The following is a 26627-nucleotide window of genomic DNA, read 5'->3' as shown; positions in this document are numbered from 1 at the left end:
TATACTCAATATACTGAACTTATAATTATACCTCTATATACATAAGTATATCTAATAAATATTTTACGGAATATATATCTTAATAATAAGTTTCTAACGCATGAGGTGAGCATTTCAAGAGAGAGATATTTCTATTAGCGAGGAAATAGTAATAATTTCAAAAAACACACTCCTTATATTCATTCACATTCAAAAGGCACCTTGGCCGATCTTATCTGAGAATTTTTATATAGCTTTCTAGAACACGCGCGTATTAATATGAAGCATATTAAAATATCTGCCGCACAATACTCTCATATTCTTCACAGCTTTCTGTTGTAAGAATTATATGCAGTTTCACACACAAATTTATTTATTTATTTAATTCACGTATGGGATTTACCTACATAAGCAAACGTATTTTGTTAAAACAGCTTAAGATAAGGTTATAATAACGTTGCAGTTTTCTAGTTTTTTTTCCAAAAAAATTATAAAATAAAATAAAAGTACAGTAGTACTGTCTCAAATCAAGTGTCAACTTTTTGTATACTAAGCATATCGTCCCCTACAAAATGTCCCTTGACATTATTTAGTAATTACCTTAATTGTAATTTAACACACTGGTATTTTTCGAACAAACTCAGTTTTTTGTTCAAAAATTTATTCGAGTATTCACTGGATAGAATTTTAATATAATATAAGAATATTCGAAAATGTATTATTGTTCAAATACAATAGTTATAAAGGAAAAGTTCTTGGATATTTTTAAATGTATTTAGTGTTACATTAATATGTTTAATTAACATAAAATATATACCTATAATCTCCAGAAAGTGTCATCTTCAATGCTATTGAAATATATAAACATAAAAAGAATACAAGAGATATTGTTTTTTGTAGCTTTTTAACACAGACCCATCTGACAATGATTGATGCAGCAACGTAAAATACATGCACGTAAATGCACGTGGGGTACCACAGTTTCAAAAATAATATAGTTCACACTCCAACGTATTTAAGTATATTTTTTAAAAGAGTGAAATTAATAAATACACAATAGATAACCATAAAATTATAAACAATTTTTGTTAATTATTTTTCTCTAAATTAATATTATAGTTACGATTTCCAGATACCTGCGAAAATTTTAAATATTTTATATAGGTCTCTCGGTAAATTAATTCTCCTGTATTTTCGACCTAAATAAGATAAATTAGTTTTAATATATTTTAATGGCTATATTGTCAGAAAATTAATTTAAAATAATTGTTTTATTTCAACTTAATAATAATATTACTTTAGATTGTATTATAAAACATTTTAATAAATAATTTATTTAAAAGAGCTATTTCATTTTAATTATACTGCAAGCTTTTTAATTAACTACTTTAACAGCCGAATGTAACCTTATTGGGTCAATTTTGTATACTTATTGAGTTGCACAATAAAAATAAGTTTATTTTGCATTTAAAATAAAAATTAGGTTATTAGATTAGTATTCTTAAAAACGCGTATAAAAACCGTTATAGTTTAAACGTAATGTTGTAAATGTATTTACAAGCTATAAAGAGTGTTTTATATCCACAGAAGACCGTAAAGTCTCTGGATTCTACAGAATGATTATACTGTACATTCCGAAATGAACCTCTATAATATTATCGTATTATATTATACTGATTTGTTATACTATAAAAAAAGGGAATGGTACTTATACAAATTGTGAAATAAATAGAAGTAAATAGAATGATTTACTTTAAAAAAATACGTATAGTATATAGTAGAGTATTATTACCCTGGTATCTAAAATTAGTATTAAAAAAATGATTTTTAGGTTTTATTTAAAAAAATAAACATCAGAGTCGTTAGATAAATAATGGCGTTTATTTACAGAATGATTAATAGGGAACAACAGTATCGAAAAAAAAATCGTCATCCAATAAAACTTTTTAACTAAATTTATCACCACGCTTAGTTGGAAATCCGGCTCAAAATAACGCTAGCGCGTAAACACTGACAATTGTTTTCAAAGTTTTTAACACGAGCACATTAATTTCGAAACTTTTAAATGAAGGTTCTTGTTTTCTAAGAGGTGACTACAAAGATTCCTTTCGAACTTCCAACGTGTTAACATCGTTCAACACAGAATTACAATTCGTCGTCTCTGATAAAAAAATTCGAATCCCCAAAAAAGAAATTAACAATATTATAAATAATATAGCTATTAATAACGCTACAGAAACTCCTTTATTGATAATATGATTAACAAGAACAAAAGAAAATTTTAATGGAAACTTTTTACTTCACTAATTCGAATGAAAGGACAATGGGAATTAAAGATTTAAATAGCTTTGTATCAAAAAAGTTAACAAAAAAACAAAGCCCAATATTAATCAATAAGAAGTTTAAATTACGCGTATATATAGGGTGAATTGAATTTATTATAATGTAAGAACATACGGAATCAATACGAGAACCAACCAAATAATTACTCACTAACTGTAATTCGATTTTCAATGATTTCTTCAAGTTTATTTTTCATATTATACTGTCAGTGTCAAGAATAATAAAGCTAAAACTAAAATATGATTTATACGCCTAGCTTGACGTTATTTAGGTTCGACAGCAAGGTAATTGATTGATAACTACCACGATAATTTAAGCCTGGTATGCACTGTCAGTTTGTAATAGTATCAGTATTTGTAAATTTTTGAAAAATCGGAGTTAACAAAGAAGGTGCTGAAATTTTATTCCCCTCCTTACATCACTTTCATTTTTTCTTCCCTGTTCTAAAAAGCGAAACTTTTGACAAGTGGGAGCTGTAATATTTAAATGAGGCATTAAAAATTTTGATTTTAATGTTTGAAGTTTCAAGCTGTCTAAAAACGACCCATCTGTTTAATGGAAAGCAATGAACATGAATTTCTAAAAGCACATTTTAAATTAATTTCAAAAAGAATACGTTTATAGTGTGTTAAAATGTTAAATGTTAAAAATAACACTATTAAATCCGCAATGAAAAAAAAATAATTGTTTTTTTTGTAAATCTCCAATGGATTTAGAAACAATAATGTCTCCCAATTTGTCTTAAGTAAATATTAAGTGATTAAAAAATTCTAACAATAAAATGGACGCCTGGTGAAATATTAGTATTAGTTCCATTTAATTTACGCCTAGGCGTAATCTTATTGCTCTACTGTTTAATACATCAAGCCCTCAGCTATATAAATCATCTCTTGCAGTTATGCTTAGGTCTGCAAACCGCTTATTTGCACTGGATGGGTATTTACTGTCAAAATATTTTGAAAATATGGTTTTATATCATGTATCGAAAAATGTATCTATGTACCTTCCGTGTTCAACAGATAATTTATGATGCTATCAATATACTTATTAGTATTTAACAATTTTATTAATGCCATAAATTGAAAAGAGAATCAATAAAATATTTAAAAAGTTCAAATATTCATAGGACACATCAATTAATGATACATAAAATATTAATTAGTACAAATTTAATTTATTTAAATAATAAGGACTACAAAAGAACATATTTTATATTTATTTACTGTAAAATTACACTATTCGATTACCGCGAATCGGAAATATGTATCAATTTGAAAATATTTTAAGTATTCTGTTAAGGTATTAAAAAGCTTTTAACAATACAACGCTTTCAATAGAGGTACAACTGAAATGTATTGTAATAAAAAATAGATGAACAATTCCAATTTTAAAATGAATTTTATTATTTAATAACCGATTTAAAATGTTAAATATGTTTTTATAATAAAATTCTAAAATATTCACGAAACCAATAAATGTCTTGAATATTATGGTGTGGTTGAAAAAATATGTAAAAATACGTATCTTAATATAATGAATAAGACACTAAATAACTTTGTAATCTATCAAAGTTACATTAATATTTTTAATTTGCTCGTTAAATTCATTTTACATTTTTTATTCAAATATTTCCAATTTAGTGGTTTTTATTATGAAAATATCTAGACCTAATAAAACTATTTAAAAGCATTCATACCATAAATAATTTACAAACAAATTTTATAACGGATACAGATTATATTTGCATTTCTACCAAGGAAATTTAATCTATCCCATTAGGGAACTCTCAGAACTGAAGGAAACTTGATATTGTTCAAATAAATTTTTTGTATTGTCTTTCGATATTTCTTCATCAAATTGTCTTAGATATTTATTACATAATACCAAAAAACATAAATGGATTTATTTCGTATTCTACGTTTAGAACAGTACGAACCACGTATTATTCAAAAAAAAACAATTAAATTTGAGTTAACGTTATTTTAAATTTGAAATGAAAAATAAAATTTCGGTTTATTTTACCTACAAAGATGAAACAAAAATAATATTGATTGACATGACAGTCCCAGAAATGTTAAAAACAAGCAAAAGTATTGTTCTTTTCAGCATACATCAATGATTGTTTAGATGTATATGACCGCCTACTCCATGTTAAAGGTGCATAATAGCTGCACAAAAAGCACACCTAAAACTTTCCCTGTATGCATATTTTTACTAGGCATATAACATAGGATTTAACAGCTTATTGCCCGGCAGAGTGTATACAATTTGTAGGGACCATTTAAGGTCTGATTTCCTAGCGACGACGTCTGGCGTCCGCGGCACCTGGTTTGTTTCTCTATAAACTGATGCATTACTTTTCAATGATATAATAAATACAGGTTTTAGCCACGTACGTTTTTTTAGCCACGTACGTACAAAAACGAACCAATGAGCGGCGAGACACGGACGCTAGACGTCGCCAGGAAATCGCACTTTAGACTTACCCTAATATTGTAAAAAAACTAAAATTAAGAAATTGAAGCTTATCATGTTTTTTACCTGGACCCTTCATTTTTTAACATGTTTTTAATAGTAATTCAAACAATAATATTTCTCCAATGTAAAATATGTAAGAAATATGTGTTAAAATATAATTTCTCATATAAAATAATAGTTACATATTGTGGAAAATGGCTGCCACATTTTACCGAAATCTGAGTCGTCCTCTTCATAACAATTTATAAAGTGGTAACTCTCGTAAATTAATTAGGGGAAGCAGTAAACGATAATATTTCATGAGCAATTAATTGAAGCAGCAATATAGGAAGCGGTAATGCAGTTGATATAAGTAATATATAATTTCATGAATAACTCCGCTACAGTTCAATAATAGCATGCCGCATAAGATAAAGTTAGGTACTCGACACCTATTATATATAGTAGGGATACTAGACTGTTAATATGAGCATTAATCTACTATATAAAATATTATGTTTCAAACATATCACTATTAGACATTAATACAGAACCTACATTTTTTTCTTATTTAGGTACTTAATATTACTACTTAAATACTAGTGGTAGAATACTGAAGATTTTAAATTAAATCAAGAGTTAGATGAGAAAGATATAGAAATTATATAATTATTGTGCTTCCTAGTAACTACCCATTACAGTAATTAATCATTTCTTTCTATCCTAGAATAACTTCGATTATATCATTATTTAAGCTTAAATAATAGATTACAGTTTTGTAAATAGGTAAACATAATGGACTGCTTTCGGTTTTTACACCGAAAAATTTACATTCCAATTTCGCTTTTATCGTCTGTCTCCTCGGTAAAAATAAAGGATTATTAATTTATTACGGTGTTGGTGATTAATAATATTGTCAGAAACAACAGGATCGTTTAATACTGCCTGTTAAGTTAAGTAATACCGAATAATTTCGTAGATAAAAGCCGGAAATGCCGTAGTGATTTTAAAAAGTTTTATTTTCACGATTGAAGTTACAGAAATAAATGTAGTGTAGCATTATTAATGCAATAATAGAAAAATATACAATGGGTTTACGGTTACACTTTCATTAAAAGTTTACAGAAAACTACAATAACAAGATCGACGGCTTTTTGCACATAAATTTCTGACAATTTAATTTAATCCCTCTAATAGGAGAAGTTAACTGTAACTTTCTTATTTGAAATGAATAAACCAGAGAAGTTACTCATAATTACTCATATAAAAAGAGAATATAGATGTTCCCAAATCTTATAATTGTGATATAAAAAAGGAGAAAACACAGAAGAAATTAATAAATAAAGAACTGATAAAATGTAATATTTACAATTTCGGAATTTAATAAATTGAAATAGTACATTCTTTCTATTTATATTTAATAACTGCTGCTGTGATTAAATATAAACAAATTAAATTACTATTATTGTTTATAGATATTGCCCTGTTAATTAATATAATTTAACAAAATATCATATTCAAATGTTTGTTTTAATACTTTTATATTAAAATAATATTACTAATATCTTCATTTCAAATTCCCTCCATATTAAAATAATAATTTCATGAAATAGAAACAGTTCTTCATATACAAACAATGTCATAAAAAAAATATCTGTATATTAATATTCTTATTTGATATATTTGCACATCATTTTGTTTTAATTTTAAATTTCCTATATATATTTAATAAACTAGTGATATTTATTCAATTCAAAATATAATCGGCTCAATAACAGTTGAAATATGTTCATAATATCCAAATGTATGATAGGCATTCTTTTATTAATTATGTTAATAATTAATTTAACTTAAAAATGAAACATATAAATATTACTATGTTAAAGTATTAAATTATAAATTAAGTTGTAAGTTTAAAATGCACAAATATGAGATTAATATAAAGTTTTCTTCGAGCCAAACCTTATAGGAGCAGCCAAATAGATGAAGGAAGAAATGCATGACACGTTCGTAACATGTAACCGAGTTATTGACTTATCGATTTTACTACGTAAATTGAAGGGTATAAGGTTCGTATTTATTGACTAATCTATAGGTAATTAGAATCAGGGAACGTTTCTTTTGTACGGTAAAGTCAAGCTTTCAATAAAAAAAAAACATTAGCTGCGGGACTTAATAGAAAAAGATAATGACAAGATGTCATTATACCTATATACATTGAATGAAAGAGTTTTTTGGTTAGAGTTATTACTTAGAGTTATCTCATAAGTATACTAAAACTATTAAATAAGTAAACTAAAATAATAAACACACACTTTCTTTACCTTAAAATAAAATTCTTTTAGCAAGGGAAGTATTATTAAATTTTTTGGAAAAGACAATCCTCAACAAAGTTAACCATTTTCAAATTTAAATTTACTCGACAGTTCACTTCTATAACAAATTAAATTAACTTTGTAAGTTCTTTAAAACAGAGAAGGGCAGCGTAATTTATTTAAGTCTATTCCCACTTTAAAGAGACAGAATTGCCAACGTAAGCGTTTTCAAGCATTTCAGCGGAGTACTTTAAAGTTGTTAAAGGCCGCAGCTGAATGATTCTAATATCCTAGTTAGCAATTACCTATAACAAGCGACTAATTATAAAATCATTAAAACACATGTTGCTACCCCTCAATTTAAATACTCGGAAATAATAGCTGACTACTTAAAAGTAAATTCATATGCTGATCGGCAACACCTTAAAATTTTTATATATTTTAAAGATAAATAGATTTTTCATGAATTTTTAAGCTATTTGTAGCTAAAATATTGGACTGTCTGGAAAGAGTCTAAAATGTCAAAAATTTTAGCTACAAATTGCTAAAAAAATGGCCCACTAGAAAAAAATATAATGAACTTAAAAATACATTAACATTTTTGGTGATAACGGTCAGTGTTTGTGCTGGGTGATTAGTTTAAATGTTCATGATCCATACACGAGGCTGCAACTATGTTTCAGTTCTATGCTTATAAAAATTATACATTTTCTAAACCAAGACATGAACTAGTTTCCATAACGATTTTTTGAAAGGCATAATTTTATTGAAAGTCGTTCATAGTCGAGACGTTCTATAATATAAGAATAATTTCTTGAAGTTACTGAACTTTCATAATGCGAAAAGTTCTAAACATGACTTTTTTCAACTTAGGGACTTACAGAACTTTAATCAAAGTTAAATACAAGATCGAGATATCTGTGCGATGTGTGATAGCAGCTACAGATGCCTCTCTTATGTACATATCAGTAGTTTAAGAAAAGCACTGTCAAAATCTTACAAAAAGCGATTATTGAAGAAAAAGAAAATTACCATGTGACTCAAAACCATGTGAAAACATAACACTAAAAAAACATAACAAGTACTAATTGAAATTGAGGAACTTGTTTCTAAAAATCAGGCGCTGTATAATATAAAATTTATTCGTAACAATTAATATTACTTAACTAAAAATCTAAACAAACCTATTCGATATTCCCAAAAATATATTTAAAGCTAAATTTAACCAACTCTGCCGTTATATTGCTCTTTTTTATCTGACAATAAATATCTATCAGCCTCTCGAGCATAATATTTTTTTACGGATCCGTACGGATATATCATAAAGATTTGAAACAACGTTTTAGTAAATTTATATAAATTGAATGGGGGAAGTCAGCTTTAATAATTTATATATCGGTTAAAATACCAATAAATATGATCGAACAAATCGCCGTATTGTTAACCTGTTTTTTAAATATTTAAACGTTTTTAATCATTATATTTTTTATGGTTTTCTCGACGATATTTTAACAACAAAATTTGAAAAGGTATCTTTTATTATTAATTTTATAACTTCGGTTTTATTGGTATGTTACAATGTATATAATGTAGATTCAGATTTTAATATCCTTCTGGGAGTACGAAATTATGCTACTGTATATTAAATTCCTTTTATCTTATATTGTTGTATACATTAAAGAAAATGCCAAGACAATTTCGTTTTGCCTAATGGATTTATAAAGCTTAAAATTATTGGCAATTTGGCTAAATTAGAACAAAGTTAGAAGTTGAAGCTTTCCAGCTCTGCTAGCTTGCCAAAACGGTAACACCTGTGGCTAACGCTCCTATATTTTGACCCTTTGAGATTTGAATGTTACGCAGGCAACTTTACTGAAATTGGTATTAACATTTCCTCGCTGCTGCAAGATATCTTTTGTACAGTTAGGAAGGAAGTTCGTGTCCATTATATGTTTCAAACTTGGGCTAACGAATTTATCGGGCAAATTCTTTCTTAAATCTAGCTTTAATCAACCCCGTTAAGACATAACTGTCCTTAATGGCTTAGATAAGTAATGACATACCCTTAAAAGGCAAAGATTATGTAACTTAGTCTTTAGTTGGAAATAACAGAGTAGTTGGTGGCTTGTATGTGATTGAAAGGCTCTCAAATGGCGTCCTTGTCATTTTTATTACACTGCTTTATTATTCGTTATTACTATTAGTAGTTTGTTGTTAATGCGTTTTTTTTTCTATAGTTATCCTAAAATCTAAATACGAGTTAAAAGATATATAAAATTCAATTTTGTGTCAAATGGTCAATCCAAACCTTGCAAATAAGATTATCAGATTGGCACCTTTCCTTATTGATCACCAATTTCATCTCAGTGTGGCGTCTTTTATATTCGTGGCCTAAAAAACTTTATCAGATTTCCGTATACCTTTACAAAAAAAGATTTTGTGAATATAAAATCAATATTTTAAATAGGTATATTCTTATTTGAAACTGTGTTGTGCAAATAAAAATTATTATATTTAAAAAAATACAAATACTCTATAAAAGGAGATGTAGGGAATTTTATAACGTAGGTGAAATACCAATGATTTTAAATATTTAAATTAAAAATGAAAAAAAAACGTATTATACCATAATAACAAAATATTACTATGATTAAATAAGAATTTCCTCTAATCCAAATTTAAAAATACTTCAAATGGCATATTGTCTTTTGGGGAACATTTAGCAGAAAAACGCAGCTCGCAAAAGCAAAAATAAAGAATAAAAAGAATAATCAAACAACCAGAAAATGCGGAAAACCAAAGCAAAACAAAAAATGTAATTGAAAAGGTCAGAAGAACTCCGTATGAGTTCAGGTCTTAATGGGTAAAACTGCATGCTATTAGAGTCAACTACAATGCATCGAAATTTTGTACTTTCGATTTGCTTTTATTTCAAGTTGTTTGTACTCTTTAGTCGAAAAGGCAAAAAACAGTAATGTATCGCTAATAAATTTTTGAAATACTGAAATTTTTCATAAACTTAATAAAAATTAAGCAAAAAATATAGTAAAACAATAAAATAATTACGTAGTTAAATCTAAAATACAATAAAGTATTATATAGGAAAAAATATCTTGAGAAAATTCTAGTATTTTGCTGCTGAAAAAAAATTCCTAACCAACAAAAAATGCTTTCAGAGGGTATATTTCCCTGAACATTAGAAGCTCCATAAGTCACAATAAGTTTTATAATAAAATTATATTTAGTATCGAATTTTCAGATTGTTGTACCTCTCTATACGGCACAGAGCCAAGCAAAAAAGCTATTTTATCTAAGAGAAACGAAGTCACGTCTCACATTCGCCAAATATCGTTTAAATTGGCCTGAAGAGGATTAGGAAGGAGTTGTTTGGAACGGAGAATTTAAATTTAATTTATTTTTAGAGAGGAAAGATTAAATCTTAATCATTTTCAACAGAATCCTAATTTAATAATGGATAAATATACAGGAAGTTTTTGTTTGCTCGAGTTAAGTCCACAGATAGACAGACGCCTTCTGAATAATGATTGGCTCTTAAAAACTTAAAAGAAAAATATTTCGAATAAGTAATTTTTTACCTATTACTGGATCAGTATATTACTTACTCTTATAGGAATGTGTACATGGCGTCCCCGATTTTGTTAGAACTGCTGCTATTTAATAACTAAAAGGTGTAGGATAAAAAAATATAGACCATTGTAGTCTTCCAAGAACAGTTATGGACGTAAGGGACGTTTTAACCTTTATCATATAGTAGGGATTGACACAAAAAAATATCAATTTCTTGAAACAAACATGCAATAAACTGAAACAGGAGTCCGAAAAATTAATTCTTCAGGTATCTAAGTTTCTTGACATTTTTCCATACCCTGCTGGTAAGCAAAACCTTGGTTCGGCGTTTACATGTATAGGAGTGAATCGCTATGGCAATCTAGTCGAAGCGAGCAAAAATACGAAGTATTTATTACATAACCACTTAATCTGACGATAGATTCCATGCGCTTGGGAAAACACTTGTCTTCTGTCTTTATTCTGTACATCTAATTTTGCTAAGCATGTTGACCGTACTCTTCGTACACACGAAAATCGGCATCCAAGACCAGAAATGCCAGCCCTAGTATATGAAAATTGGCGATTTTCGTCATGTCATTGATATTAAACCTGCTGTTATTTTCTAGTTAAAAGGTGTAGAATAAGAAAATATAGGCCAATGTGGTCTTGCGAGAACAGTAATAGACGTAAGGGACGTTTAAACCTTCATCAAAAATAGCTGAAAAACAAGATTTCAAAAAAAAAATAATTTCCCACAAAACCAAGGTACCTAAGCCTTCGACCCTTATATGTTCTAAATCTACGTAAAATTCCCTACAAATGCTAAAATATTCATAATTTTATGACTCTGTTTACTAGATTTCAAAGGCCTCAGAAAATGTGTAAAAAATCTCCAAAAATGGGCAGTTTTTCGATATTTTTCCAGTCATTAAAATTGGCAATTTTATGAGTATGTTTACTGAGTTTGTAAGGCCAAAAATGGTAATTTTTTCGACTTTCCTCCGTGAATTTTGTCGATATTCGTCATATCTTTACTAATTAAAAGGCGTAGAATAAAAAAATATAGACTATTGTAGTCTTCAGACAACAGTAATAAGCGTACGGAACGTTTTAACCTTCATCATAAATAGTAAGGACTGAGACAAAAAGAATATCAATTTTGTGAAACAAACATGCAATAAACATATACGCTTTTCGTAACTCCAATCGCTAATTACATATCAAATTGTCATTTGATAATTTCGAGTCAGTTATATACGTTGTGAACAAAACCATTACCGCGAACTACTCGTATTTTAATCATTTGGCTACGATTCGTACAAAACCCATATGCACATGGTGCAACATCGAATTTTATCAACAGACAGGCACCGTATGTCAAATTGCAACGATTAATGGGCGCACATTTTTTCAACAGCTTTTTCCCACACAAATTTTCCATTTCCCATAATTCACAATGAACAAAAGACAGCAGCCGTAAAATATGGAGAGTTTAAAAGTTAATTTATTTTTTATTGCCTATATTAATTGTCCTAGAATGGAACAGACAAATTATTTCACACTTACATGACGTATATGGTTTTAATTAAATAACAAATATATCACCCCTTATTCATGGCTCGGGATATAGTGGTAACATGAACATAAGGAATATTATATTTAAAGAAAATTAGAAATAATTTTGAGAATCTAACACATTTCTTCAGAAAATTATTTTTTTTATCTAATTTATAAATCGTAATATAACACAATAAATATATCTGAATAATAATATATTTCTTTTTTAATTTCAGTGACTTCTAGAAGAAAATTTGATCTTGTTTTGCTGATATTTATCAATAATGTGGAAAAGTACTAGTGCAGGTAAGATTAATTTTAAAAATTACACTAAACATACAGTTTTGGTAAAAGCTTCTTAAGATTTTTTAAATAAATTTTTAGTTTTTGCTTATTGATAACAAGAGAGTTAAATAAACTTTGAGCACTGTATTAGAGAATAATTTCTCCGATGCTGAATTCTAACTCTTAATAAAATAAAGACCTATTAGAAAAAAAAAGCATAGCCTAATAGGTTTTTATAGTGTAATTTTATTTCATCTACAAGCACAGAAAAAGGCAACGGAAAATTTTTTGGTCAATTGTATAATGTTATATTTTTTTTTTATTTTCAGCCTGTATCTTTTTTTCATTTTTTAACACACTGTATATCAACTTTAATTCGTAAACTCAGTTTATTATAAACTTCAGTATTTGACTTATTATACAGAGTTAATCGAAGAGTTATTTTTTGTCGTGTCTTTAAAACACCCTGTGCAATAATTTCGTGAGGAAATTTTCTAAAACAATATTTTTCGGCCAGAACCATGTTTCCTGAATATTTTATTTCTGACTTACGTCAACACATATTTTGGTTAATTTTTAAGAACAAAACGAACTTTCCACAAACATTTTGCAATTTCTTCAATTATCGTTACTTTTTGATGTTATTCATAATGACGAGGTGACTTTTTGGTGATTATTGTTGTGTACGATAGAATATGGTTCTTGGTGTCGAATACTGTACAAAAGTCATTGATATAGTTGAAAATTGCCGAAATTATGAATATTCGCTTGGCCCTTGAAGAAGAAGGGTTAAGGTAAAAAACAACCCTTCAATTAACCCTGTATAATAAGCCAAAAATTATTTTAAGTAATTCTCTTATGTTTATAAAAAACTGAGTTTATGAATGAAAGTTTATAGATTGCAATAAAATTCATCTCTAGCAAAGAACATAAAGCTAAAATTAAAAAAAAACATAACAAACTTGACAAAAAATGTTGTTGTGTATATTATATACCTACATTATATTTTATTTTTTTCACAAAAAAAACTCATAGACGTATGAAACAAAATTGTTTTCAATTTAATAACAACTTTTTTGAACAGCGGGAAGGTACAGCAATGGGTAATCCATTGTCTCCATTTTTGGCTAATTTATTCATGAGCAGGTTTGAAGTGGAGGCTAAGAATCAGTTTGAGTATTTTCCAAGAGTATGGTTTAGGTATGTGGATGATATTTTTGCTGTTTTTGACACACATTCAGACACTATAGATAATTTTATTTCTAAGTTAAATAATCGTTTTCCTTCCATTAAATTTACGCATGAAATTGAGAACAACGACAGATTACCATTTCTAGATGTATTAGTTATTAGAAATACTAATAATTGCCTGGCATTTGATATCTATAGGAAAAATACGACCACACGCAGATATATTCCTAATGAATCACATCATAGTGTTGAACATAAAATGGCTAGTTTAAATTTCTTAGTTCATAGGTTACTTAGTTTCCCACTTTCCAACGAAAGATATGAAATAGAAAGAGATTACATTAGGAATGTAGCTGAGTGTAATGGATATTCTCCTTTACTAGTTGATAAATTAATTAGAAAACGTAGGTATAGGTTAATGATTTCTGAAAATTCGACTTTTCAAGTGGAGAAAGATACGTCTAAATATTTTTCGATACCGTTTGATAGAGAGTTATCCCGTGGTCTAAAAGGAATTTTGAAGAATGTAAATTATAAACTTGTGTATAGTGCTAATAATAAATTACAACAATTATTAGGTAATCCAAAGGATAAAACACCTCCACTGGAAAGGTCGGGTATTTATGAAATTTCTTGTAAAGATTGTAATCAGAAATATGTTGGGCAAACTAGAAAATCAATATTAACTAGATTTAAAGAACATTTAGCTCAGATAAGATATGGTAAACCGGATAAATCTTGCGTTGCCGAACATATTGTTGACAAAGAACATTGTATGGATATTAATAATTTAAAATTAAATAAACAAGCCTCAAATTACAGGCAATTAGATGCATATGAAAGCATCAGAATTAATAAATGTAAAGATAGTATGAACAGAGACAACGGTCCAATTCCTTCAAGTTCTTTTTTCCTACTACTCTAGTGGCGGAAATCTAACTGTTACGCTCAGTTGGCTCTGACTCGGTTGGCTAGATTTTGCCACGCCCACTCGGTGCCCACTGGGCGTGTATATAAACGCTCAACTTGTAGATTGTACTTTAGTTTATAATCATCTGCTGATGATGCTAACATGGTTAGCGAAACGCGCGTCCAGTGTAAAAGTAAAAGTGTTTTGGTGTATTGTGGTGATTTAGTGTTTTTATTTTGCTGTTTAACACCAAAGGTTCCAACCCTCAACTGTAATCATAGACGTGTTCCTGGGGTCGAAATATATCATCCCTAAAAATATTTGCAGTAATTTAAGACTTAAGAAAAAGCATCACAGCAGTATTTAAAAGTCCAATATATTGAAAAATAAATTAAAACTTCCAAATAGGAACCTGATATAAAACTTTTTCAAAACAATTTGTGTAATTTTTCGGAATTCAGAAAAAGCAAATCATATGTAAACCCCATCAAAACTCGGAATAATAATTGAAAACTCCAGTGAATTCCATTCCACGTTCTATTTGGTATTTATAGACTTCCATGCCGCTTTTGATGCTTTAAGGCATTCCGCAATATGGCCTATACTAAGAGCTGGGGGAATTCCTGAGAAATTGTTACGATTTATTAAGCCCCTATACAATAATACAACGTGCAAGATATTGCATAAGGGCGCAATAAATGCGGACAGACCGGTCTTAAAGGGTTAAAACAAGATTGTCCTTTTTTATAGTCTCTACGGAGATATCGAAAACTCCCTGCATGTAGGATATATAATTACATGTTTATTTAAAAGTAATTGTTTCATATACAGGGTAAGTGTTCTACGATGTTCTCTATAGGTATCTCGGAAACTATTGAAGCTAGAGAGTCGGTCAAAAGTGGAAAGAATTGCAGTTTTGTGAGGACAAACATATGCGCCTTTCGGATTTTCGAAGTTTATGGCTTGCTAAAATTTTCAAAAAAATCAAATTTTGGCTATTTTAAAGTTTTCAGATAAAAGTTGTAGATAATCACGTCATCAATGAGATTGTATATATGTTACTGTTATAGTCCGATTCCGGTTAATGTCGATATTAACTGGTTAATGTTTGGGTTTGGTTTTGTTTTCGGTTGTTTTGTTTTGTGTTATTCTCGAGATTAACCGGGTAATGTCAACATTAACTGGATATTGGACCTTAACCGTAACATATACACTTTAAGTTGTTTTAGAAAAAAAAATTGAAAAAATCCCCCATTGTTTTGAGTACATAAAATACATCTTTTTAAAGTTTTTAACATGTTTTGAAAACCATTCCCTAAAATGCATAAGTAACGTTCACCGGTCAACGTATGTCTCTGTATGTAATTCCTTAAGGTTGTAAACAAGTTGCATAAAAATAATTTTAATAAAAAGAGCATCAAATATTCTAAGCTAATCGGCAAATAAGAGAATAAATTTAAAGCAAAATTGTAGACTCACTCAATTAGATACCAACTTCATCACACGGTACATTAAACCCTTTTAAAAAAGATTGACCTGAAATTTTAAAAATCGTATATAAAACAGAATTCAAAAAAGTTCTCTCTGAAAACGTTTATTACATAATAATTTTTATGCTTATTTCTAGGAAAAAGAATCAAATATTAAAGTTATAAAAAAGTCTCATTTATGCTGAAGTTTATGAATGGCGCTATAAAAATTTTTGAATGTGGGTAAATTGAAATTCCTTAGATGAAAAACTTCAACATTATTTACGTATGCAAATATTATTTACGTTAAAAATTCCAAATTTTCTACCGAATAAAAATTTAATTTGTCCTTTTTGGATGTCCCAAGCAAAATAAAAACATATAATAGAGGAGAAACGAATTGAATTTGCAACACTTTTTTTGTTTTATTTTCTTTGTTGTCCCTAAAATGAATAAATTTACATACGTTCTGTTCCACGTGTAAGACTAACTTGGAAATTTGTATAAATATTTTTTTTCTTCGGACCCTTGAGGACACTCTTTTTTAGTTTCTCTACTTTTTTAATACTATTAGCGTCAATGTGTCTCCTAAAAGAAGCACTCAATACATTATATAAAATAAAATAAAGAAATTTATTTGGGTCACTCCATTCCAACTGTGATAATATTATTATTTTAAAAATGTTCAAAAAAGTAACAGGACAAAGAAAAATACGTACAGCATCGCGAAGCTGCATACCAAAAAGCAAAATTAAAATTTAACAAAATATTTGTCTTGTCTCTGCCATTAAGGGGAGGTATAATATTACGCGATCTTGATTTCCTTTTTGTTTAGCCTTTTCAGTTTATGTAAGGTAATTTTAAAATATAGGTAATTTCATCTTCATTATAAAATTCCTTAAGGCATTAGAAAGTTCTTGACAGTGACATATATTCATGAGTTATTTGAAGGTTCTTGACAGTGACACCTATTCAAGAGTTATTTGAAGTATATTATGATAGGACAACAATAGGCTGTACATATTCCTCAAGATTAAGGACAACGTCAGTAGAAGAAGATAATATTATAAGACACACCACAATATATTACAAGACACCTGTATATCAGATCATAATTTGCAGCAAAATGTTTTATTTATTTTTGCTGTACAGGGTGAGTCAACGATAGAGTAAAGTCCATTAACTCATTTGTTTGTTGCTCAAATATTATAGAAAATGTTCCAACTTCATAAACAATGGCCACTGACAATTTTTTACCACACTAAAATCCAACATTTGCTTAATCAAATTCAAATATTACAAAAACTATTATTTTAGGTATATAACATTATATATAAAAAGTTATAGAATTTTATGCACAATCTAAAAATAAAATAAAAAATAGGGTGTTGCGTTTAAAAAACATGTCTTATATCCGCCACACTTTTTTGAAGTACTCTGTATACTCAGTAATACAATACTTTAAATTGTCTTATAACTTTTATTTTTGACATTTTTTTGTAAACCTCGAAACAAATGAGATAATGGTCTTTGCTTTATCGTTGACTCACCCTGTACAGCTTATGTAACTGTCAAGACTCCATTGAATATCTTCAGAGGTTTAGACGCATTGTATATTCCTGCAACATGCCAACTGCAGGTAGCAATTAAGACTATTTAATACTCTGTCTACGGCGACGATATTAGAACACTGGACTTAGATGAAACAAAGTTTCGATAGGAAACGTGTTGTGTTTTTTGAAATAAACTTGGAGGTCGATACGTGGCATTTTCAGAAAAAGAATTTAAATCTACAGCTATAGGAAGAGTAAAGATACGGTAACCTAGTTGAGAAGGGGTTATATGTTAGAATAAGTATTCCGCTCACAATGTGCTTTAAGTTGTTTGGTAAAAAACAATATGCAGTTGTGCTTACACAAATAGTACCAGCGCTCGATTTCAGATAAAAGTTTCCCTATTTTACACTTTTCGTTTTGAGGCAAGAATATTTTAAAGAGGATTTTATTTGAGGGAACATATAACATGGTTTTTGATAGTATTCGTAAATAGAATAGAAATCTAGAGATAGTACGTGACATCTAATACCCAAGAATAATGTCTAGAATGCTCTTTTTAAATAAACCCTGAATAAAAATTTTCTTGTCGTTTAAAAAAATGGTTTTAAAATTGCATGTGAGGACGTTCAAGAAACTTATCAGCAATTAAAATGCATTACATTGTCTGCGGTAATATATATCTTATCTTACTGATAACACATCGGACAGAATAATCTAACGTGATCAAGTTTGTTGAAGGAGATTATAGCAGATTACCATTTGCTGACGTTTAGGCACTTCTCCCCGGATTAATTTGTTCAAATTAATTAACTAATGCCACACTCCGTACCAGTCTGAATTTTACTTCTTTCTTTTGCTTTTTTAAGTGTAATCTAGTCTCAAACAAATTTTCTTTTAAATTAAAACACAGCAGTGTAAAATACAACATCTTATCAGTCTTGTTAAAATGTGAAATAATTCTTCTTTATAAAAGAAATCGTAAAAAATAAATAGACAAGGAAATATCTTACTGTTTTTGTTAGAAAAGCTAATTTATCACCATAGGTCTACTCTTCTCCGTGTTAATGTCCAACTGGAATCGGAATTTGAATTTAAATTAGTCTGGTGTATTAGAAAACGTACAAACTACTGTATTTATTGCTGTCCCAAGAAACAGAGGCAGTCCAGAATAATAAAAAGAATGTTTTCAAAAAGAAATAAATTAATCTCTTATGTCCTAGAACGATTTTATTTTTTTATTTTAATTTTATGGAACATTATTATTTTTTGATTTCAAGTTTTCTCTAAGAAACTTAAATCAAAAGATTTAATTTAGTTTAGATATTATTTATGCTGGTAATACAAAAAATACAAGTTCTCAATATTATGTTTCATGTAGAAGTTTTTAAAGTTTTCTTAACAACTTTTCCTCCCTTAATCTTTTACAAATCATAAAACTTGGAAATCTCTAACTGCCACTACTGCCCTACTCACAAAACTTTTGATTATTTTACTTTGTATTACACGCAATTGTTCTTAGAAAGTTATTGTAATTCTTTTTGGGTTTCGTAGGAGAATCCGCCATTTATATTTCATGGCAAATCTAGGAAGCGAAAATAAAAGAAAGACAACGGCAGTAAAGATGATATAAGAACGATTCGTTTGTCAAAAGCCGATCAGAGGGGCGATATTTGAACAGATTCTTTTTATAATAATCGATCTAGGTCTCATCGGACCACCAGTCTTTATCTTCCACCCATAAAGTCATTTTATAACAATCGAAATATCACACGCCAATTTTTATTTCTTCTATTGCAAACTATAGATATTTACTATGACTATCGCTAAAGAGAAGATCATGAAAAATTAAAATGTAATGTATATTATCTAGGAAAAGCAATAATAATATTGTTATATCTGTACGTACGCAATGCATACTTTAAGCACACAAGCCTAAAATGAATCTCTGATTTTGTTGGAGGTATTACATTTTGTCAGGAATATATTCCTCATTTGAATGGAATCTGCTGGCCATTATTCTATAACACAGGAGTCATAATCCTTTAAGTATACAAGCGGAAACTGAATTTAGCGAAATGTATAGAATTTGATATAAAGGAATTATTCGACATTAAATTTGGTAAGAAGAAAAAATCATAATAATAACATTAACAGAATAAAGTTAAATTTTATTATGTATTTTTTAATTTAATACACAACAAAAAAAAAAGATAAATAAAACAAATATATTAATTAATGAAAAAACGGTATATTACAGGGTGAGCCTTAAATAAGTGCATATATATTTAGGGGTGGCATATTTCGATCTCCAAAACACGCCTATGATTTTTTTTCGCAAAAAAATGTCGAAAATATTGTACTTTCGAAGAAAGATTTTTTGAATTTTTAATTAAAAAAACATAATATCACGGTAATATTTCAATGTACGTGATCAATAAATTTAAAGGACCCTGACTGAAAATTTAGGCAAAAATATATTTTTTTAATTTTTTATGAAAATATGTTTCTTCTACCGAGCTCTACCAGTACTGAAAATATATGAACTTATTTAAGACTCACCCTGTATATACAATATTACAGAAACCCACCAAAAATAATATTTATAATTAAAATATTCTGTCATTTCAGTAAGATCAAATAAAAAGGGAAATAAAATAAATTAATTTCTCTTGCACATTATAAGCTTTTAGAAATCATTTGGTGTATGAAAATATTATATATTTAATTTTGTCATATTTCCTAACAATATAATAACTTTTTTTGAATTAAAATTTTGAAAGCCTGTAAACTATAAATGTACCCATCTAATAACCATAATCCAGTTTTCAGATCATCTCCAGTTTTTCAGATTTATTTAATTTTAGAGAGATCTCTCTTTATCATACCAAACAAAACCTCAAAACCATGTTGTTTGATGAAATCTCTGTCCTTTTCATTCCTGGTTATAAGAGGATTTTGTGGATTGAGTGATATACCTGTATTATCCCCACTAATCCCGCTATACCTCATTTTAATTAGATTAAAAGCAAAACAAAAAACATCGACGGTCTTTAACTGTTATTATATTACGAGTGTGTATGATTCAATCCGCTAATTCCATTTTCAGTCTAAAACGCAAAGGCCTTGCCACCACATGCAAAATAAGCAGAAAAAAGAAACCTAATAATAACGAGTTTCTGACATTTTAAAAACTCCCTCTCCAGAGCATTGTTCATTGTTTTAAGATAAAGCCTTCGGTTGGCTTTTGTGAAAGCATAAGGGATGACTTTATCCTCGCGGATGCATTATATGTGTATCTTTTCCGGCTTTTAATTGGTTCAAAATTAATTTCAGAAAATAATTTAACGATCTATAGAGAAAATAAGGTGAGGCAGGTTTCAAATATCCAAAGAAAATTTAATTAATGCCACTTTGTAATATAAGCTAGTCGTATCCAGTTGAATTATGGAAGATAAAAATAAAATTAATTTAGGTAGTCAAAACATTTATCAGCATTTCTCCCCTTCTAATATTAAGATTAAATTTATTTTACTTTATATTTTTGAAAAAATCATCTTTATCAGGCTTCTTTGAGCAACACTCACTACTCTCGGACAGACAGAATGACTTTAGAAAGGGCTACTAACAGACTTCAGCAATGTGCATTGACCTTTATAAAGCTCTTGATAGAGTGAACCATCAAATGATATGCAAAAAGTTGGAAATATACAGGTTTGGATTTGATAGAAGTTATTTAGAAGGTAGAACTCAGCAAGTAATAGAATATGACGATCATGGTGCATTGTGAAGGTCAGAAAAAGAAATATTGACGTTGCTTCGGAAATTATTTAGAAAAAATCGAAATAAAAATGAAACTTCTACCTATAGCCCCGAAACTAAGCATTTTAGATCATACATTTATACGAACATTTTTACTTATTTTTATCTGCAGAATATGCTGGCAAAGTTTTCGGAATACAGTTCGAACCATCCTGTATAGTGCTAATATTCAATTTTATAATAGTATGCTATTTTTTTCTTTAACTCGATTCAAAATTAAATTCTGAAAATAATCTTATAATGCATAAGAAATATGGTAAAGCGGATTACAAATGAATAATTAATTAATGTCACTTTGTAAATCGTACAAACAGAATTTTGAGAAAAAAAAATAACCATGAATTTACAAAGCTAAAATGTTCGTCAGCATATCTCTTTTGATATTATAATCAGATTTATATTATTTACACCAAGGTAACATTCTTTATACAGTATAATACTAGGTAGTATAGAGAATATCTGTGCTGTATTACTGAATAGTATTTGTTAGTTTATTTTTAATTTAGTGTATACTTTCAAACTAGTACGTAGAAAATAGTCGTCTATTATAAGGCACAAAAAAATAATGTAAAACAAAAGCAAATATAAAAATTAACCACGTACAAAAACATTATAAATAAGACCGCCTATGAGATGGAATTCTGAAAACAATTTAGTGATTCCAAGAGATGTAATAAAGAGAAGCAAATTCCAAAAGAAAACTTAGTTATGGCCACTTTATAAAGAAAACAAGTCGTATCAAATACAATTAGAGACGAAATAACATCGGCTGAGCAAGTCAAAATGTCTATTAGCCCTGAATATATTTTTTTATGATATTATTATTTCTTTATATATTACCTATTTATATTTTCTTAGATATTATTACTAGATTAGTATTATATTAGATTGTAAAAATGTGCGTAAAAAATAAAGTTACAAGAAAACAAATCTGAAAATAATTTAATAATCTAAAATGGAAAATAAAAAGCTAATTCCAAGAAAAAAAAGCATTACAGCCACTTTGTAAAGTAAACAAGTCGTACAATTAGGGGAAAGAAAAAAAAAACAAAATTGAATTATTCAGTCAAGATGTGTATTAAGTTTTTTCCTTTGATGTGATTATTAGGTCAATATTTCATTACTATGATAAAAAGGTACATATACAAGTCGTAGAGAAAATTATAAAAACGTATACAGGTTGTTATCGAGATCGTTCAAACCTAATAAGGCTATTGTATTTCTTTATATAGTTTAAATTATCAATTTACATATTAAAGAAAGACAATCAAAACGCAAGAAAGCATTCATTGCTCAATTTTCTTTATTTTATGGATTCATTTTTCTTTGAAAACAGAGCTCCCACTTATATTTCCTTTTGGGTGAAGAAAATCATCATAATGCAAAAGACTATGATTAGTTTCCTTTCTTGCAAGGCCTAATTTTTAAGAAAACGAAGAGAAGATATAACGTGGCATTTCTCCACTTCACTAAAATTGTCTTTTTCACGGCATTCTTTTTCAAATCAGCCATTTTTCTTTCCCTTATACCCAGTTACGCACGGGAATCTTTTAGGCTATGGTTAATTTTTCTTCTCCTGACAGTCCTATTGCCTATTTAAGAAGTGGGGAAAGTCGACGCCCTTATCTCTCTGAATTGGTAAATATGTCAGAGACGCTGAACTATAATTGAATATTTTTGGTCCTATTAACATTTAGAAACTTATTACAGGAATTTTCAATACATTAAATTTACATAACGCAAATATTTACTTCAAGAAAAAAGCATTAAATTAACAATTACAAACGTACTCACATGTTCAGAAGGGTCAGACAAAATTCCTGCACAACACACAACCGCAAAAACTACTTCAGTGTCACTTTTTCCAAGAAAATAAGAAAAATTCTTAAAATTCCGTTCAAAACTGACACAAGATAACTCCGAAAAGAATAACCGAATTAATCTAGACGCCTGGCGTTTTGACATTTGCGCGAGACAACTAAGGCTCTGTATAGACTAATTTTGAACAATTAGGCCTGCTATACATTATTTGTACACTAGTTTTTATTAAAATAAATGGTTTTTAATGATTTTTTGTAAAATACCGTAAAATTTTCATTAAAAATCATAGAAAATTTAAATAAATCCTAAAAGTTATTGAATGAACGCAATCAAGAAGTTTAATGAATAAATTTATTTTTTATCTCCTATAAATTCCATTTAACTACTTATACTGTTGTTGCTTTCATGTATTAGAAATCTTGATAATAATTAAACAATTAACAAATCCACAAAGTGCGAGGCCGAAATGGAACGCGTAAATTTCATTATTTCCGGCTGTATCAACTCGGAAATAGCAGAAAATATAGAATTTTGATTACAACGGAGTTATAAACAGGATCACATGGAAGTTTGGGCAATTTAAATCAGTGGAGTTATTCAAACTTAGCAAATTAAATAAGGGAGCAGTAATTTCAAGCTTTTTAACGCTATGTTTGGCTTTTACTAAAATAGATATTAGACAGATAATATAAATTGTTTTGAAAATAAATTTAGTTAGAGTGTTTTCATCAGAATGCAGAACAACCTTTTTTCTCTAGGTTTTCTGATCATAATAATACTTCCAATAGACAATGAATTTGTTTTGGGTTAATTTAAACTTGTCTGACTATGGTTCACAAAAATGTATTAAATATTTTCTGTTGTTCTACAAGCCAAGGCATTTTCTTTAAGGAGTCGTCCAATGCTGGAAGCGACTTGAAAGACTTTATGTATTTGTGTCCTTTCTATGTTTTCATCCAGTCTCTTGTAAACTGCTTGATGAGATGGGAGGACAGTTCCTCAGGTTCTAGCCTTATTTACCCAAATAGAATGTGTTGCTGGCCATCCACAGCGTCCCAGTGACATATTATGTGCTATTCTTGATACAAGTTGAGCTTTTTCAGTATTTCAGCTGAGCATTAACAGTTCCCTTGTAACAGGTTGCCAAAGCTCAACTGACTCCAGTATATCCTGAATTAATACCAGTTCATTTATCATAAACTTCGTTTTATTTAGATTCACTGTTATGTGTATATCATTGTTAATAAAAGTATAAAATAAAACATAAATAACCATCACCGTGACCAACTGAAGATGCTCGAAATTATCTCTACCGACATAATGCGGTAAAAGGTACGTGAAAAGAGAGATTAGCTTCTATTGTCAAGTAAGAAAATCAACTAATACATTACCTTGGATACCCACATGTCCCGATACCCTTGTCAAACTCACTTTGTGATTATATTAACTATCCAGTTAGTAGGTTAATATTGTAATTAAATTAAATATTAATACAATAAAACCAAATACAGTGTTATATACACATACATTAACATTATTTCCTTAAGCATTATGCGGGTTTAAAGATAATTATTAAATTAATTAACCTATTTCTCTGTTAGAATAACAATATAATTAAAAAATTTCTATACACCTTATCTTACATACCCGTTAATAAGCTGGCATATCTGCGTTTTCCAACATCTGTTACTTCGCAGCCCTAAAACTAATATCTTTTTGGCAAAATAGAGGGTTTGAAACAGAAGTCTGTATATGACAGCTCTAAATTTAATATGATAATGGACCTCCTCTACTGCTTATGGCAATGCGCGCATTACACATATAACATTTTGTTTTCAAAAGTTCGTAATAAATTCTTATTTGCTCGCAATGAATATCTTATGCATACGTTAATATACGTTATACTATGCAAGCTATATTTTATGATATCTATCATTGTTTCCGAAATACATAAATTATTGAGATTTATTATATGCTAGATAAAATATAAAAGATCATAGACATGTATGAAAGACACACTAACCAATATAATGATGGATGCTATCAACTGGATACTAATAATGAATACTAATCTATTTTAAATAGTAGTTTAAGCACCCTTTCAAAACATTCAATTCAGTACACATTTAAACGTAATAAATACCCATACTTAGCAGTAAATATCAATAGAGAGCATATCAAAGAGACATCATTATTTAGGATCAAGCAATCCTTTTCCGTCTGTAATGAAATTTAAATCTTTCTCCATTGTTTTCAAACTTTCTTATTAATGATAAAAGTAAGCATATGCATTTATCCTTATTTAAAGATTTAAATAATAGAAAAAAAAATGTTTAATATGTTAAATTCTATTAAAAATAATAAGAAAACCTGTTGCTGCTCTGTAATCTGCGAAATTTGACTTATTAGTAAATATACGACTAATAAGTAAAATTTAAAAAATTCAGTACATAATTCTTTTCAAATTATGTATAAAAAAAGTAAAAACAAAAAAAGGAATACGTATATTATTGTTTCAAATTTATAATATTGCCGTGATTTTCAACAAATGCGGATTATTTGTTTTTGCTGTCACCATGTATCTAATTTTTTCCCTTTATTTATGATATATTTTATTAAAAATAAGGCACATTTTTTAATATTCTATTAGCAAACTCTCTAAAAATTTTCATCTATTTTCTTAAAATGTTTCTTTTTTGCTTTAAAGATCTTTACTAATAAAGCTTAAGTGAAACTTTTAAAAAAACAACGGAAAAGCAAAAAGACTAGGAAACCCTGAAAATTTATAAGCACATTTATATTAAAAATCTAAGTGTTTAATTCCGAATTATTTTATACAGTGTATAGCAAAGCAAACATGTAAAGTATCGAAAAAATAAATTATTGAAAGTTTTAAGATATATTATATAAAACTGCTTTATTTTCTTCTAAAAAGGTATTGGTCAAGTTGGTTATACAAGTTTTCAGGCGTATTTTCATTTGGCATAATCTGTATCTTTAAAAAGCAGAATTCATTTTCTTGTCAAAAGATGCTTTACAACTGTCTTGTGAGGTATGTAACAATTTAAATAGGTGTGTATATCCCATTGTCTCCGACACACAAGAATACTCGAACGCGAAATATAAGTGCATTGTCTCTACATCATAAAGAATTCTTCGGGCTTATTTTGTTTTACTTTCTTCTCAATGGATACGAATTGTCCTGAATATTTTTACTTTTGCCTTAAATATACTGCGTAGAATATTTATTAAATTTCGGATGGAATACTTTTACACGGATTTTTATCAATAACTGTGATTTTCCACAGCGTATGCCCATTTGCGTATCAAAATTTAACTAAAAACTCTCAAATTT

At 28.4% G+C, this 26627-nt stretch overlaps 1 protein-coding gene across 2 annotated transcripts in view; it reads left to right on the top strand.

Moving 5' to 3' along the window:
* Nucleotides 1-26627, top strand: part of LOC115876690 (metabotropic glutamate receptor) — a 130059-nt gene that overhangs the window by 18290 nt on the left and 85142 nt on the right. For both annotated transcript variants that reach the window (XR_004049188.1, XM_030892573.1), the window contains exon 2: nt 12458-12527. The gene's annotated coding sequence lies outside the window, so the exon portion shown is untranslated. The remainder of the gene's footprint in view (nt 1-12457; nt 12528-26627) is intronic.

This window comes from Sitophilus oryzae, unplaced genomic scaffold (assembly GCF_002938485.1).
Source record: "Sitophilus oryzae breed Bouriz unplaced genomic scaffold, Soryzae_2.0 scaffold_1440_pilon_pilon, whole genome shotgun sequence".
Classification (NCBI taxonomy): domain Eukaryota; kingdom Metazoa; phylum Arthropoda; class Insecta; order Coleoptera; family Curculionidae; genus Sitophilus; species Sitophilus oryzae.
This window is presented reverse-complemented; position numbering and strand designations above follow the sequence as displayed.